At 37.2% G+C, this 17,500-nt stretch overlaps 1 protein-coding gene and 1 long non-coding RNA gene across 3 annotated transcripts in view; both read left to right on the top strand.

The window, feature by feature from the left end:
- The window catches only part of LOC115214755, an 81,250-nt gene that overhangs the window by 3,319 nt on the left and 60,431 nt on the right, over positions 1-17,500 (top strand). The gene's annotated exons all lie outside the window — the stretch shown is intronic.
- Positions 4,624-14,762, top strand: LOC118764478. Its single transcript, XR_005000285.1, has 3 exons — positions 4,624-4,634; positions 13,720-13,722; positions 14,677-14,762. It is a non-coding gene; the product is annotated as an uncharacterized LOC118764478 (long non-coding RNA).

Genomic DNA, 17,500 nt, shown 5'->3' with positions numbered 1-17,500 from the left:
ACCGGTGCTGAAAGGTTTTTTATAAAATTATTTCAGCATTTTCTACCTTGACTTTTTTCCATATATATATATCAACTCGTGTTCCATATATATATATATATATATATCAACCTTCATATATATATACACACACACATTCTCATCGGCGAAGTAATTCTTGATAAACCAGGGTGTCTAACAAAATTATTTTTCTGTAATTTTTGTGATTTTCCACCCAAATTTCATTCAGAAAGAAAAAAAGATGCTGGTCTGTTACTTTTCTTCTTTTTCTTTTATTTATCAATCCTGTAAGGATGAAAGGCAAAGTTGATGTCTGTAGAATTTGAACTCAAAACACAGAGTCGTAACGAATTCTAATGATTCCACCATTCAGTACTAAAAAGAAAAAGTAAGAAACGATTCGATCCTTTGATCAAAACGCTGACACCCACTGACTTGACCAATTAAATGGACAAATAAAAGGAACCGTTCCATACTTCCCTATTAAAGAACTGCGTCTTCGCTTCTTCTTGTTCTTTGGACTCCATGACTACCTTGAGAGAAGGAGCCGATGATTAAAAGTATTCAAACGGTGCCTGTCATAACATTTTTTCGTCACATATTCTTTTTCTTTTTAATATGTCTGGGTGAGATTTTGGAGGAAAATTTTGGTTACTAATACTACCTTGTGTGAAGGCGAATAGCGTAATATTTAGGGTGTTGGATTCGTGATTGTAAGATTGTAGTTTCGATTCCTGAACTGAGTGTTGTGATGTATTCTTGAGCAAAACATTTCATTTCAGTTGGCGCCAGTCCTCCCAGCGGGTGAAAATCGGTAATCCTGCAATGGACATTAGAAAACCCAGGAACCTGGCCTGTGCTCCTCACGGAGTAGTATGGACTAACCAATCCTATCTTGTGGTTCCTTCATGGTTCACTCCTATTGCCTTCAGGGAGGTGGGAAAGCACAAAGACTCCCATACTTCGCACGCTTATTAACAATATGAGTGAAAGTAATTAGCTATCACCGAGTTAGGATTATCTGAAATGTGCTTCTGCTCAATGGCAATCGTCATAATTTCAAATTGTGTTTTTATCTCACAGAAGCAAAGTTAAATACTTTTATTTTCAGTAATTAGGAGTCGATGTTCTGTGATATTCATACATTTTCTGTAGTCGATGGTAGCGTAAATGATTTGGACAATTTACGAGGAAGGGCGGACATTGTCCAGACGTTGATCTTTCTGTGTAAGCCTCTACATCAGTCGCTATGGTTTTTTTTATATGTACAAACATCAAACTACGACAAAAGTTTTAGTCAACCGATTTCGACTTCAGTTTTCCAGAGATTATTGGAGATAATTAATTGTAACTGATTCCTTTGGTCTGTTCTTTTAGAAGTAGCAGCCAAATCTCTTACAAATCACGCCCTTTGTCTGAAGAACATATTGATAACAAAGGGTGTCCTCCCAAAAAATTGACATCATTTGAAATGTGAATATCTGAGTAACTACATGTCTGAGGCAAACGAAATTAAATAGGTTTCATGTTGAACAATAAAGATTTATTTATTAAAATTCAAACAAGAGATTCAGAAGGATTTTATAGATTCTATAACGGATTTCACAAAGCTTCACAAATGTTCAATATGCGCAACGCATGTGACATGACACACGTTAAGTCGGTCGTCCAGCTCCTGCCAGACACGCTGTAGAATGTCTTGCGTAATATTCTCCAGAGCCTCATTGATTCTCTGCTTGAGTTCCTGTGGGAAGAGGTGGGATATAGACCGTTCCTTTCACATAGCACCATAGAAAGAAAGCCCCAAAAGGTATCTAGTCAGGTGAACGTGGTGGCCATTTCAACAGCACAATGTCATTATCACTGGTATGTCCGATCCCAAAATCATTTGAGCGAGAATTGGCTTTGTTATCAGACTCTGAAATGATATCAGTTTTGAGGGGGCGCCCTGTATAATCCTAGATACAGCATGTCTGGGTAAAAAAAAAAGAACATCTTTCATTATTTGTTTGCTCTGTTCTTTAAGAACTGGCCATGGACTGAAAAACGTTTACTAATTGATTTTTGCTCGAATTCCATTTTATTTGGTTATAAAAAAAAACTGTACAAAGCCTAAGATTGTATTTCAGACGAAACCAAAATTAAAAATTTAAATATTTCTAAACACAAAATATATCCCTTAATCCTATAACGGAGATTTATGTGTGCAGGTTCTCTCCTCTGACAGTCCTCGTATTGAACAGTTCCCCCCATACAGCTGACAGCGAGAAAATTCCTGTTATTATAACATTTAAACTGACAACTTTAAGAGACAAACCAAAATGTTCCGCTCATAAACAGAGTAAGATAACACCAAAAGGGAAGTGTAGACTTTTAAATGATCAGAAAGATTTTCTGGAGGTCACACACCTTTTCCTCAGACCTCACTGTCTTCAGAGTTATTATGTGGGTGTGCAGAGATCACTTACAAAATGTCTTTTACGTGGGTCCTTGCTGCTGTCAGCAGCGGGATTATGTTTGCTTATATTTCTTTATATTATGGGTACAAGGCCTGAAATATTGTGAGGAGGGGCTAGTCAGTCATATCAACTGGTACTTATTTTACCGACCCCGAAAGGCTGAAAGGCGAAGTTGACCTCGGCGGAACTTGAACTCAGAATGTAAAGCCGAGAAAAATGCCGCTAAGTATTTTGTCGAGTGTGCAAACAATTATGTCCGGTCACCTTCTTCTGCTTTCTGACATTAAAAGCAGAACATGTCTAGCATCCATTTTCAAGATTTACAGAAAATTAGAAAGAATTCGTTTCAGTTTTTAACATATTGTGGGATTAAGTAGAAAGTTAAAAAAATTATCGAAGATTTATGATAGATTTAATAACAAACGACGCCATTAAAACTGAAGGAAGAGACAAAGGAATCAAATAAGAGGCCTACATAGTCACGTGTTTCTCAGTTAAAGCTTGGTTTATGTAAAGTCAGAGGTGAAACGATATTTTATCAAAACTAGGAAAAAACCATATTTACGTCGTTTTCCAATTATATTTTTGCACACACACACGTAACACATACATGTATGTATATATATATATATATATTCAAAATTAGAAAATGGAGAAACATACTTAAATCAATCAAACATCAACCATCAGATAATACCCAATCAATACTTTATTACACCATTACATAACAGCAAAGACATTATATATATATATATATATATAACTGAAACATGTTATAATGTATATATAAAAATTAAAAATTGTATAATACAGCAGCATTTTCGAACTTCATTTTTCACATATATATATATATATTATATATATATATATATATATATATTGCTCGTTTATTGCTCGTATATTGCTCCGGCAAGGGGTGGAGGCGAACCCTGCTGTACTCTTTCACCACATCTTTCTCTCACTCTTTCTTCCTGTTTCTGTTGTACCTGTATTTCAAAGAAGTCAGCCTTGTCACACTCTGTGTCACACTGAATCTGCCCTGAGAACTACGTTAAGGGTACACGTGTCTGTGGAGTGCTCAGCCACTTGCAAGTTAATTTCACGAGCAGGCTGGTCCGTTGATCGGATCAACTGAAACGCTCGTCGTTGCAATCGACGAAGTGCCACGTTATAGATATGGGGAGCACTCGATACCATACTAGAGAGATTAATATTATATTTTATTCTGTTGCAGTCAGTCTCCCGCTATTCTGAAGATCTTATTCACCTACAAGTGAGACTCAGCTCAGAATAGCAAGTGACAGACTCAATCCAAATCTATGCTCTTAGGTAAACGGGTGTGACTTGTTGGCTTGTGCTTTCGATAATTACTTAAGGGGCGTGTGCAGTCGTAAACAGAGTAAGACACTGTCTCGGCCTCCCGAGCACGGAGAATGTGACAGCTGAAGGAAGAGAGGGCGGTACCAGCACTCTCTTGATACTAACTTACAGCTGAGTAAACCGGAGTGAAGGAAAATGAAGTGCCTTGCTCAAAATTACAACGATCTGCCTACTCCAGGAATTGAACCCCAAACTACAATCACTGGGCAACGCGCCTCCACTCGGGATATACGTGAGGATGTATATATGCATATAAGTATGCATTTGTATTATATATATATATATATATATACATACATACATACAGTAATTCCTCTCCATATCGCGGTTCATCTATCGCGGTTTATTATTTAAGCTTACGTCGAATCCTCCGTGGTGTTGCTTTGCATTTATGATGAAATAAATATATACAAATTATAAAAATAATAAAAAGATATACAGTACAGTATTGTTTCTACTTCGCGGATTTTCACCTATCGCGGGGCCTTTTGGAACGTAACACTCGCGATAGTAGAGAGATTACTGTATATATATATATGTGCACACGCACACACACACACACATATATATCTGCATGTATGTATTGGGCACATTAAGGCGGCGAGCTGGCAGTAACGTTAGCACGCCGGGCGAAATGCTTAGCGGTATTTCGTCTGCCGTTACGTTGTGAGTTCAAATTCCGCCGAGGTCGACTTTGCCTTTCATCCTTTCGGGGTCGATAAGTTAAGTACCAGTTACGCACTGGGATCGATGTAATCGGCTTAATACCTATGTCTGTCCTTGTTTGTCCCCTCTGTGTTTAGCCCCTTGTGGGTAATAAAGAAATAGGTATTTCGCTTGTCGTTACGTTGTGAGTTCAAATTCCGCCGAGGTTGATTTGCCTTTCATCCTTTCGGGGTCGATAAATTAAGTACCAGTTACGCACTGGGGTCGATGTAATCGACTTAATACCTATGTCTGTCCTTGTTTGTCCCCTCTATGTTTAGCCCCTTGTGGGTAATAAAGAAATATGTATGTATTGGGCACACACACACATATAGTTATAGCAATTATTCACATTTAATATTTTCAATTTCAAAAATTGTTATACAGATCGAGGTGTCTTATAGAGAAGCTTGTACACAGAATAATGATATAAGTTGTATAGATTTATAGATTTCTTGAAAGAAAACTTCAAGAATTTGCTCTAAAGCAGCGTTCTGTAATGACTGTTGTGAATATTTTTCCATTGCTGTGAGAAATATGGTTGCAATTAAATCATTCAGAACAATACAAAACAATTATATTTTCACAGAGCGAAGTTTTATCTAATGGGCATATGTATACATACATACATACATACATACATACATACATACATACATACATGCATACATACATACATACAAACATACATACATACAAATATACATACATACATACATACATACATACATACATACATACACACACACACACACACACACATATATATATATATATATATATATATATATATATGTGTGTGTGTGTGTGTGTGTGTGTGTGTGTGTGTGTGTGTGTAATAAATAATATATAATATAATATAATATAATATAATATAGTAGAATATAATATAATATAATATGATATAATATAATATAATATAATATAATATATATATACATGCATATATGAGTACAGGACGTCACCAACACTGAAAATAACATGAAAAACGTAAACAACGAGAAAAAATGGGAAACATATATAATAATAATAATAATAATAATAATAATAATAATAATAATAATAATAATATGCCTGAATTCTCAGTTATATAAATTGATGTAAGGTGGCGAGCTGGCAGAAACGTTAGCACACCGGGCGAAATGCTTAGCGGTATTTCGTCTGCCGCTACGTTTTGTGTTCAAGTTCTGCCGAGGTCGACTTTGCCTTTCATCCTTTCGGGGTCAATAAAATTAGAGCCAGTTGAAGACTGGGGTTGATGTAATCGACTCATCGCCCTCCCTCGAATTTCAGGCCTTGTGCCTATAGTAGAAAGGGTTATATAAATTGATGTAAAATGTTCTCTAAATTCTGAATGTTGCATATCATGGATGGATGCTGCTTTATCGAGGCATTGAATGTGGCGGAAAATACAAGGAGTGAACGGAATAAATGAAATGACTAAAACACTAGCCTGGTTTGAACATGGATCGTAGTTTCAGTCTTTCAACAGCCGGCAACGCTTAAAACATTTGATTTCTAACTGCTTTTATGGTAGATTTAAATTAGAAAGGAGAGAGTCCATGGTTTTTTTTCAGGGCCTCTTGGGTAGGTGGTTGGAAAAGTAGGTGGGAGAAAGAGAGGGAGTTATAGTTAGGTTGGAGGCTTAATGGGAAGAAGTGCAACTGAATGAAGTCCGTCAAAGACATCCGGAGGAGGGGGTTTTTTGGTTCTGTTGAGCAAGGCTGGACACAAAGGCACACATCTCGGGTAAAAAAGCAGTAAATTGTAGATTCTATAATAGATAGGGTGCTAAGAGATTTACCGTTTCTTGCACAATTCGGATCCATAAAACGACATGAACGTAACGCTACACACTAATGAAGAAATCCTTAATCACTCGATGTCGTTGTTATTCAGCCATTCATGGTAGAAAACCAAGATAGACTTTGCGCCAACAAAACATTCACCATTGCATCCGTTACACACAGCAAAATATTTTTACAATTACACGAGAGATTAACATCTTTTTACGATGGTCGATTACTGATCTTTCCACGATCCACATGCATATCTTATCATATCTGGCATATCACACTTTCCTCACTGTGTTCAATAGTGTTCCATTTGTGACCATCTCGTCTTTTATTTCGGGTATAATGTCTAGAACTACATTTTCCAATGTTTTGTTTTGTTTTGTTTTTAAGGCGATGGGATAGGTATATTCGCGACAGATTAGTCTACTTTTTCTTGTACATCGGCGATCTCACAAAGGCTCCGGCGTCAACTTTTAGGTCACTCATGTTGTTCAACTGTGACAGTCAAATCATTTGAGCTCATTCTTCTCCTGGTTATACACTGTGGAATAATTAAACTGAGCACCTCCAGCTAATGAAACACTCATCGGTTTTTGGCTGGAATCTACATTCAACAACTAGATGTTCTTACCATGTGTCACCTATGTACAGCTCAATAAACTGAGCCATCTAGGCACAAATAGAGCATAGTACCGGAGCCAAGAATTTGAAAAGCTGATCTCTCGGTCACACTGTATCTACCACTCATCATGAATGACTGAGTGATAGATGCGTATATGGAATAAAGTCAAACGAACATTGGGTTAATGTGAATAATCATTAAAGGAGATATGTTTATGGGTTTCTGTGATTGATTCCCATTTCTCACTTGTATTTCTTTCTCATTCTTGCAACAGGAAAAAAAGAACCCCCATGTGTGCTCCTACACCGCTTAGTCCATTTTTAGAGAATGGACAAAGCAGAGCAGGAGCACACACGGGGACCAAAAATCCCCGCTATTTTGGTTCATTTCAATATTTCTTGCAATTAGGAAAAAATAATTAGATAAAATTAACAGCATCTATTTGGCAAGTCTCTCAGCTTAAATCAAACGCTCCCAAATTTCAGTGAAACGAAAATGAAATGTCAGCAGTAGTAATAATAATGATTTGTAACAATTGAGGGGACAAAGTGTATTTAATCGCTCCCAATATTTAACTGGTATATATTCTATCTACTCCGGTAGGATGAAAGTCAAAGTCGTTCCCGGATGTATTTGCAGTTTGAAAGTAAATGGAGTAAAATCGATAAGGCATTTTTATTCCGGCTTTTGCCTGTTCTGCCATTTACAGTTCTATCGACGACGACAACAACAGCAATTCTTTCTTTATTACCATACAATACAATGTCATGAAAATGGGTTTACAAAACATGTGGACGTGTGTGTGTGTGTGTGTGTGTGTGTGTGTGTGTGTGTGTGTGTGTGTGTGAATGTGTGTGCATATGTATTAGTGTATATGCGTTTTGGGGTCTGTCCCTATGCTCTGTGTTTTATACAACAATGCGACTCTTTTCACCTTTTCTTTCACTCTACAAACTTATTTATCAAATAATTTATAGTTCATATGGACACCTTTTGTGTTGTTTTGGTGGAAAATATCTCACTAAGATTAATAATGATGTATCCTGTGGAATCCATGTGTGCCTCATACCCAGAAACACACACACACACACACAAGGCGTGTTATAAAACCCGCTTAGACTCGCCTCTCCAATACTTGAAACTATTAGTGGCGTGTATCTTTTTACTGCGTACATTAAATGCTATTTATCTCTCACTGAATGAAGTTCTACAATTTTGTTGAATTTACTTTCACGGAACAGTATACTGTGTGTGTGTGTGTAAAGAAGAAGGCTGGGAAAAATGCAATACAATTTATTAAAACAGATTAAAACTTTGTACTCAAAACAAATAAAAGCAATCCACCCACAAAGGGGTCATAAGCAGTCACAGGATAGAAATCAGGCTCTTCACCCCATGACTTCGGCGATGCTCCCTCCACATTGCCTCCCGCAAAAGAGGTCACCTGAATAGCCTTTGAGGATCTTCAATGTTCGTCGAATCTCTAAGATTCCATCACTCTGTTGACACTCTATTGGTGTGTCTATTACTCTGGGATTGGACGTACAAGTGTCCTATATTCTCAACTAGCGCTGAGTTTTGTTGACTTTTGTCTTGGCTTTTCCAGGAAATTTATTAAGACAACGGTGAAGTTTAAGTTCTAGAATCAGTACCTTTTTATAAGGGGTTTCCCGCATCCCATTCGCGAAAGATGGACTCATGTTTTATTTTTTTATTTTTCATTCTTTTCTTACTGTCTCCATTGATGTTTTTACTTTCTCCAGCCTCGATCACCTCCTTACCTTTGCAAGAAGAGGAAGTGATAACTTCACAGCAGTAAAATAATTATTTACTGTTTCTATATAAGAGCAGAAGTTCCGACCTAGCCCCGAATGAACGAGGAGGCAGTATCCGCTACTGAAGAGGCGAAATTATGCCAAAACAGTGTGTCTGGCTGTCCGTTGGCGTCACTTAGAACACGACTTGCTGTGTTTTTACATACAAATATATAGAGAGAATTTGTTTCTGATACAAAATCCCTCAGCGAATGCATTTCACAATTTCGTGTGCAAGAGTCAGTTAAAAATATGTGTACACAGCGTTACTGTGATCTTCACAGTTTTGTGCACTTTATTAAACAAATAATGATTTTCCAACTATTTTTGAATACCTCATTGGCTGCTCACGTCTGATGTGAATGAATTCAGTTGGCTTCGGATGTAACCTGGTTACTGACTCTTCTTGTTTGTTGTAAATGGAATTTAAAGCCTATTGGGGTATAAATTGAGTGCAATACTACAAGCCTCTAACAAAGGGAGCTTAGGAAGGATTCGTGCCTTTTTGGAAGGCCTGTATAGAGACGGAAATGTTAATTATGGTATGACAAATGAAAGTTCGCATAAAGTTTTGTCTTCTTACATTTATCATACCATATCATTGGCCAAAGCAATGGAATCCCGGATAGCCAACTGAACTGTTCAGAGTTCGTATCTTATCAGCGCTGTGTCAATGGCCCAGTCCTACAAATCTTAACAGCTTCATCAAAATGGCCGATGCCAGCATTGTAACCTATAGCAACAACAGCAACAGTGACAGCTTCGTTGGTATCTAGTGCCGCGTTTCGTCTGTCTTGAAAAAAAAAAACTCATTTGCGATAGAGAGGCATCTTATCTAGGGCTGATATAGGTTTGTCTTTGATACATATAACCTCACGGAAACCCCTGATACGAACCGTCCTCGTAGCTTAAGGAACTTCTAAGGACACAGTGATTTCTTAAATTTACACAACCGACGACGTATTTAAGAAAAAACACGATCGATTACATTGTCGTCATACTTTGGAATTGATTTTTGTGGTATCGACCGCAGAAAGATGAAAAGCAAAGTAGTCCCGGCCAAGATTTGAACCTAGAAATGTGAAATTATAAAAGGTACCCTACTCATTCCAGCATCCAGAACGCTATAAATTTGTTAAGCCACGGATGCATACAGTTCCGTCTCAAGGTACACTTGGGTTGTCCGGAGGGCTCCATGGGCGCCGGTCGAGAGCGCATTCCTAATCTGGCTTATTGCCTGTAAATGAATATTTCAGACCACAGTGGATTGCTTTTCTGGGGTGGTGGCCTGATATAAGGCTCGAGGTAAACAGTTTGTCGATTATAGCCCAGTGCTTAGCTGTTTGGTGTTCTATCGAACGCAGAAGGATAAAAGGAAAATCTAAACTATGTGTGGAATTTGAACTTAGAAGTACAACATGAAATGAAATAAATTGAATTGAAACAGCATTTTGTCCGGCATTCATTTTGTCCGGACAAAACGTTTCAGACAATAGCATGGAAACAGTGCTATATCTATAAGCCGTCTCACCATCACTTGATCTGAAACAAACAACAACCAAATCTCCCTCATATCACATCATTTGCACTGGATAATGTGGTCCTGGATGCTCCATGCGTGAATAAGAGCGAAGGAACGTGGCTCAGTGGTTAGTCTATTCGGTTCACGATCAGAAGATCGTGAGTTCGTTTCCTGGCGGCGGCACGTTGTGCCCTTGAGCAAAATACTTCATTTCACGTTGTTCTACTACACTAAAATGATTTGTACCTGTAATTCAATGGGCCAGCCTTGCCATATTCTGTCTGACGCTGAATTTACCCGAGAATTTACGCTAAGGACATGCGTGTTTGTGGAGCGCTTAGCCACTTACTAATTTCAGAAAGAGGCTGTTCCGTTGATCGGCTCAACTGGAACCCTCATTGTCCTAACCGACGGAGTGCCATTGTGTGTGTATGTGTGAATAAACTGCAACATCGTCAAGATTGGAACTCTCTTCATTATAGGTCTCATTTTTTTTTATCCAGAGACGACAAAGGCCAAATAACAACAACCACAGCATATTACATGCCTAGAATGAGATTCAAGTCAAACGAAATCAGCCAACGTTTCGTAATTAATATGTCTCAGAATTAGTTTATAATGAATAAAATGAAAAAAATAAAATAAAATAAACGCTTTATTCTATGTTTCATTTTAGAGTTTAGTTTTGTATTTTATTAAATAATTTTATTTTTAGTATTTCATTAAATAATTTTATCGAATTCGTGAGAGAAGGAGATAAAGGTAAATTGGTGAAAGGAAAGAAATGGCTGCCAACAATTATCTCATTAAAACAATTGTTCTTTAAAGACACATTTATTCAATGGAAGAAGCTTATTAAGAATTAAATATTTATTTTTATATGTATTAAACGAAACAACAATCGTATTCGATAACAGATACATGTTTAAGTATGTAGCTTTTTTTCATGTTTATTTTATTTTCTATGTACGCGTGCATATGTGTCAAAATAAAATCACCACACACACAAACACACACACACACACAGCTATGTACATAATCATACACGTGCATATATGCACCACACACTCTCATACATGCATACACACATACACATATATACACATATTTATGTAGATGCTTACGCGTGTTATATATGTCTATATATATATATATATGTGTGTGTGTATGAGTGTGTGTGTGTGTGTGTGTGTGTGTGTGTATTTTATCTTTTATCTTTTACTTCTTTTCGTCATTCGACTGAGATTGTCTGTCTGTCTGTCTGTCTGTATGTCTGTCTGTCTGCCTGTCTCCCCCCCACTCCCAGTTATTATAATAATCTTTGCTCCTCAGAACTGTTTAGTTCTGACTGCTGCCACCACTCAGGCATTCCCGACGCACTACTCTCTCCTCTTTCCATCCCCCTTTTTTGTTCAGCCCTACCACCTCCTCTACTAATCACCCAGTCCTTCCTTACATGACCCTCACCCCACTGGAATTCTCTCTCTACTCATGTTTTTCTTGCACGTGTCGTCATACAATATACCAGTGTGTGTATGTGTATGTGAATGTGTGTGTGTGTGTGCTTGTGTGTACGTAATTGTAGCCTGTATGTTATATAATTTCATAATATAATTGTTCTGTAATAAAATTATTTGTGTCTGTATATGTGTATGTATGTGAGTGTGTGTGTGTGTGTGTGTGTGTGTGTGTGTGTGTGTGATTATGTAATACACCGCTAAAGAAAGACATGTTCATAAATATGTGTGTACATCAAAATTCATTTGATAAACGTATTTTGCATAAATAAAGGGCCTCCGTTCGGAATCTGTGTTGAGTTTTTGTTTGGTCACCAAAACAAGCCTTAACTTCTCATGAAATACTGAACGCGAACCAAAATGGTGAGGAATTTGCCTGAGGTGATGGAATGGCAGACCAAAGACAAACTTGTTCAATACGTTTCGTCTGACTCTCTTTTGGTTCTGTTGACTCTCTGCCGGTTCTGTCGACTCTCTGTCGGTTCTGTCGACTCTCTGCCGGTTCGGTTGATTCTCTGTGGTCAACTCTGTAAAGCAAACGTCGATCCAGTTTAATGGCGTAGATTGGTGGAAGCGGGAGAGCGTCAGACGGATTGTCGTGCGGCATTTATTCCAGCGTTTTGCGCTCCGAGTTCAAATCCTGCTACGGTTTAATTTGTGATGGGGTGCCTCTAACAAAGTTTAACTGTTGAAAGCTTTCAGATCAGGTTTTCGGGTTGAGAATATCTTCCTTCCTTGAACCAGAGTCAGAAGCTCGATAAAAGGTCATGGGCCTCTCCTATTGCGGCGACAGCACGACCTGAACCAAGTAATCGAAATGGCGACATCTTGCCACATCCCTACAATCATCTTGCTCTCTCTGTACTTTATAGAAAGGAATTTAGATAGATAATGTTGCTTCCTGGTTTCACACACATTCTCTGTATTTCAGTATGGAAGTTGTGATGTTTATGCTTTTCCAAGGCTATTAGAGATATATCTAAAATGAAATTGCTTCAATCAAAACCGTTCTGCTTTGGCACAAGGCCTAAAATGTCTGGGAAGAGGAAAGGTCAATTACGTCGACCCCAGTACTGGTACTTATTTCATCGCCCTCGAAAGGATGAAAATAAAGTCAACTTCGACTAGGAAAATATGAAATTCTAGTGTTATCAATCCGGACAAAAGAAAAAGTAAACTTAATCCGGGAAAGATTTATAACATTTTGTCCGGATTTCTGCAGATTCTGTTATCCACAACCCTAACAACGATCACCCCTAGGTGCGAGATCACAGATTCCTCATAGGTACGAGGTCGCAGATTCCGAGGCGGGGTGGGGTGGGGTAGGGAGTTAGTCGATAAAATCATCCCAAGCACTTTCCTGATCCTTTATTTTGTCGACCTTGAAAGTTAAATGGTACAGTTCACCTCGGTCGAGTTTGAACGCAAAATGTAATGACCTCCGGACAAATTCTGCATTTTGACCGTCATTAACGAATCTGCCAACCTACAGCCTTTCTGACTATCAAAATCCCTTCTAATTTAAGCACGAGGCCTGCAATTATCAGGGAAACGTTAATCGATTAAATCGATCCCAGTACTTCACTGCTATTTTATTTTATCGAAAAGAGCCGGTAAACATACGGCAAAATATTTTATCCGATGCTCAACTGAGTTTGCCAAGCCTCTACTCTCACCACCATTCTAATCATTATAATAATGAGGTTTTATAACATGGACGCCCATTTTTAGTAGAGAATTATGGCCGTTTATGTTACGCCATTGTCACAGTTCCGGGCATTACGCCACCCTCATGGTTCCAGTGCGATAATATAGAATCTGTTTCGGAAAGATAATGACTCTGTCATATCTCGCAGACTTTGGACATTTTTACTCAATTTAATTAATTAATTACACCTGATAAGCAGGTCGCACATAGGGACTGCTAGCTTTCGTAATTAATGAAGTGTGTTAGTTATGAATTCTCACTTTACTCCTTCTACTACTACTACTACTACTACTACTACTACTACTACTACTACTACTACTAATAATAATAATAATAATAATAATAATAATAATAATAATATCAACTTTACAAACATCATCAGCCCTCTTTATGTCTGCAAGTTTGCGTGCAAGGGTACATATGCACAATAGTGTGTGATTACAGATTAAATTGTGTGTGTGTGTGTGTGTGTGTGTGTGTGTGTGTGCGCGTGCCTAAATCACATGTCTCCATTTGTCTGTAACTTTTTTTGATTACATCATCTTCCAACTCTGCTTCACTCATTAGATGTCGCGAATGTCTACATGCATACGTACACATTCACACACATACACACACGCATATTTTTGTATCTACGGGTATGTGTGTGTATGTATATATGTATGTATATGCTCATATGCATGTATATATATATGTATATATATATGTATATATGCAATGTATATATATATGTGTGTGTGTGTGTGAGAGAGAGAGAGAGAGTGTACATAATTTTTTCCGTTTTTTTCTGATTCTTAGCTTAAAATTAATATATAGATAGCATGATTTATCGCCCCAATATTCTATAAGTAAATACTCAGAGCAGTCTTTATAAAAACCACCTAACAAGTAAATTATTAGGTACAACATGAATGAATATTAAACTAATTCTATGTAATCTTCCCTTTCTAATGTTGAAAATTAGTATATATATATATATATATATATATATATTATATATATATATATATATATATATATATATTTTTATCTATTCTGGTTATAATATCATTTTTAATAATCTTAAATTTTATCTTTATACAACATAACAATATTGTTTATAAACAATCACCCATAGTACCCCATGATAATTTCCTTTGTATTAACATCATAGGTTTTATTAGCGTCTTGCCCCTTTAACTGGTAATTAACATCTTGATTTGGGGGTCTTCCCCTACCCAGCCTCCTTTATACACAGTTACTTTATACTAATCCTAAAAATCTTGACAATATTTATGACCATACCCATCTATGTGCTGTCAACTCACTCCTGCCCCCCATTCTAAACAGACACAGTCCTATAGTCTTAGATTTGGTAGTTAATAAAAATCTAACAAATTAAAAATGAATCGCAATCCTTTACCAGTTAAGACCCCAACAAACTTCATACAGTTCTTAGAAGTGTGGTATATTCTTAGCTACATTAGTAGCAACATGGACTCTTTCCATCTTCTTGCTCAATTAGAGCATTGAGTAAAATTATATTAATGTGTCCAACTGAATAAAAAGTTCTATTTATTTATTTATGCAGCAGAGGATAGCCCTGCATTTCAATTGATGCAATGATTGCATTGCTCAATTAAATGGAGCCGCTTGAAACGGTCGTACTGCATCACCTCTTGATATCCTGTTGCTTATTTTGATATATATATATATATATATATATATATATATATATATATATAGAGAGAGAGAGAGAGAGAGAGAGAGAGAGGAAGAGAGAGAGACTGACAGATAGAGACAGGGAGAAACAGAGACAGAGAGAGACACAGACCCCTAATATCTAATATTTATTTTATCGATCCCAGAATGAGTCAAAAACGAATCTGAGTGGGTGAAGACATGAATACCTCGTACCTATCAAATAAGGACCAGTTGATCATTGGGGTCGATGTATTCCGCTTTTAAACCCCCTTCCCATCCAAATTGCTAGCCTTCTGCCAAAATTTGAACCAATATTCTCAGTAAACTAGGTAGCTGAATGGATTGCGCTGTACCGTTGGCAGAATGTTCCTCCTGATACGAGCTGTGATATTACCTTGGCCAAGACCCCTAACTCATAAAACTTTTATAGGGGTCAGGGAAACAAAGTCAGAAAGATCAGTCTAAGAAATAAGTGAATTGAAAAAGGAGACATCATGAGCAAGTGCCTTCTACTCTAAGCCTCGGACGGAATAAAACCTTGAGAGTGGATATGCAGACGGAAACTGGGAGTAACCCGCTCCATAAATAAATGTGTGTGTGTGTTTGTTCTCCCTACCACTTGACAACCGGTGTTGGTTTGTTTACGTGGCGTAATCCAGCGGTTCAGCAAAGAGACTTATAGAATAAGTATCAAGCTTTAAAACAAAAAAGAAAAAACACTGGGGTCGATTCGCTTGAATAAACCCTTCAAGACGGTGCTCCAGCATGGCCGTAGTATAATAACTAAAACAAGTAAAAGACAAACAATAAAACCTCGTCTGTTCTAAATATTTTAATTTCTCCGAATAAGGGTTGAGGCAATCAACTTACTGATCTACTTCGTTTCACGTTGATCCAAATGGCAAAAAGGAGTTATACCCGTCTTTCAAAGGGGCCAGCCTTGCTACATGCTGTGTCATCCAGAATCTCCCTGAGAACTACGTTAAAGGTGCACGTGTCTGTGGAGAACTCGGCCACTTGCACGTTAATTTCGCGAGCAGGCTGTTTCGTTGATCGGATCAAGTGGAGCCCTTGGCATCATGACCAGCAGAATATGAGTTTTTGTTTGCTTTTTTTTATCCTAACACCTGACTTAATGTACCACCTCGTTAGGCACAATGCCCTTCTGTATAACCAGAGATTGGGTATCGATTTGAATCGATTGAAACTAGCTTACTGCATTAAAAGCATTTATTTGTTTCGCTCTTGTTCGAAATAAATGTCAAGCATTCTTAAATTAACTGGGAATGGCGAAGCAGTTAAGTCGTTACCGTAAAAGATTACATCTCGTTCTCTCTTCTTTATTCTGTTCCATTGTTTCCAAATTATGACACCGTCAGTTATCTTCTAATAAATAATTGAACTTTTAAAGCAGCATTAAAATTACTTGTCTGGTCCCGGTCAAAACGACGGGGTTTATTTTTGTTTTTTTTCCAGAAATTCTTAATTATTATTTTGGCTCCATTTGCTTCTAGTGTTTTCTTTCATTTATTCTTATTTTGTCATCTACTCTCATTCTTTATTCTCAGTGATTCACATAATTTGCTTCTTTACCCCCCACCCCCGGGCCAACCATATATATTTATAATATTTATATATTTCATTCTCTTCTCACTATCAGATACTTCCCACTACTTTCTCATCATTTACCACGGTTTCAAATCATTTATTAATTCCTTTCTTTCTTTTCTTCTTTCTTTCTTTCTTTCTTTCTTTCTTTCTTTCTTTCTTTCTTTCTTTCTTTCTTTCTTTCTTTCTTTCTTCCTTCCTTCCTTTTCATATCTAGCATTCGCTCACTTTCTATACGGGTATTATTTTATCCCGTTGCCTCTCTAAACTCCCTTCTATTCTATACAGCTTCTCCTCTTACATATGCTGCCTCGTCGCTTCCCATCTCTCCTCGATTACATCGACACCCACCATTCACCCTCGGCGACATTTGAACCCAGAACATAAACACGGACGAAATGTCGCTAAGCATTTTGGCCGGTGTGTTAACGATTCTGTCAGTTTGCCGCCTTATTACTACTACTACTACTACTACTACTACTACTACTACTACTGATGATGATGATGATGATGATGCTGTTGATAATAATAATAGCATTAATAATAATAATAATAATAATAATAATAATAATAATAATAATATAATATGATAATGATAATAATAATAATGATGATAATAATAATGAAAAGTCTATAGGTATGAAAGGTTAGCTTGGGTGGTAAAGTAGCTGTGGTCGATGAAAAAG

This window comes from Octopus sinensis, linkage group LG8 (assembly GCF_006345805.1).
Source record: "Octopus sinensis linkage group LG8, ASM634580v1, whole genome shotgun sequence".
NCBI lineage: Eukaryota > Metazoa > Mollusca > Cephalopoda > Octopoda > Octopodidae > Octopus > Octopus sinensis.
Note: the sequence above shows the minus strand (reverse complement) of the source record. Positions and strands in the feature narration are given on the sequence as shown.